Raw genomic sequence first — 1,309 nt, forward strand, 5'->3', positions numbered from 1 at the left:
GTGCTGCTTTAGAGGGTCGCAAGTTGCTCTATTCTTCCACAAAGTTTGGGCTTGCATGGGCAAAGAGAACCCATCCTCTTGATTGGCAAGAAAAATGTTATGCAAGCAAAATATTGTCATTCAATGCACACAAACAGTTTTCAAATGTGTCTATGTGGCAAATCCACTATGTACATGCTATCATAGGAGACCTTGCAAATGCATCTTCTTCCGATTGCTTATGCAAGGCTGGAAACTCGTCAATGCATTGCATAAGTGGTTGATGAGTTCACTTTGATAGAGTTTTGGCATCACAATAGAGGGATTCTCTTAATGTAAAGTCAAATGTACTATCTAATGTGGACATTCTACTTGCATCTGATGTGGTTGAAATGCCTTTTGAGGATGATTATATAATGAATGTGATGGATGCTATGGATGATGCATTGAATTCCAATGTTGTGGATATACATGAGAAATCTTTGTCTATGGATGTTTTGGGTGCGTCTCAAATTGCTTCTAATGCAAGCTTGCCTCTTGTTGGAGTGCCTAGTGTGCCCTCTCTAGTTGCTAAGAGAGGTTGATCTCCTAAGAAGAACATTGTCGGTCGAGACCGACCAAGGATAGTACATGCAAAAGAGTGCTTTGGTAGTCATGCGGATGCAACTAATGTGGGTGCCTCCTCACTTGTACTAGCTTTCATGACAGCAATTGTTGGGATGTCCGATGACGAGGGTCTTGTAAGACATTGTGATGTTGCAGTTGTGGAGGTAAATGCAAGGAGGTAAAATGCTCATGCTGAGAGTAGTCATGCTCACAAGAAGGGAAAGAAAATTATCAAGAAGCGGGGCACTTCACGGAAACATGTCCTAAAAAAGGGTAGATCTATGGATGCTATGCAAGATGGTGATGATTTTGGAGATGAACATGCATCCGTGGGCAAGGAAGAAGAGTGTGAAGATGAGCTTTTGGAGGCAGAAGGCCTTGTCTTGCGGGATTCCAATGATGAGGGTGATTGGTCAAATGTAAGCTTTCCAACTTGGAAGAGTGGTGATAAAATGCCTGTGGAGCCTGAAGGAACTTTCAAAAGATTACTACTGTTTGTAGATATTGTGGGTCTAGACTTGGGGCAGGTTCCAAGAGAGCTTACAGAGATTCAACTTTTTTTGTCTCTATTTCCTCTTGATTTGGTAGACACTATTGTGGCTGAGACAAATAGATATTCCACGGAAAAACGTGAAAAGGTTTTGGAAAAGCACGAGTCAAATCGAAAATGGAATGCATTAGATAGACATTCATTCTTGCGGATTTTGGGAGTGTCTATTGGAAT

At 41.5% G+C, this 1,309-nt stretch overlaps 1 pseudogene; it reads left to right on the plus strand.

Moving 5' to 3' along the window:
* The first annotated feature begins 467 nt into the window (after positions 1–467).
* Positions 468–985, plus strand: LOC147425220 (uncharacterized; annotated as a pseudogene).
* The last annotated feature ends 324 nt before the right edge of the window (positions 986–1,309 follow it).

Source organism: Adiantum capillus-veneris, chromosome 25, assembly GCF_014529385.1.
Source record: "Adiantum capillus-veneris isolate H3 chromosome 25, ASM1452938v2, whole genome shotgun sequence".
Taxonomy (NCBI): domain Eukaryota; kingdom Viridiplantae; phylum Streptophyta; class Polypodiopsida; order Polypodiales; family Pteridaceae; genus Adiantum; species Adiantum capillus-veneris.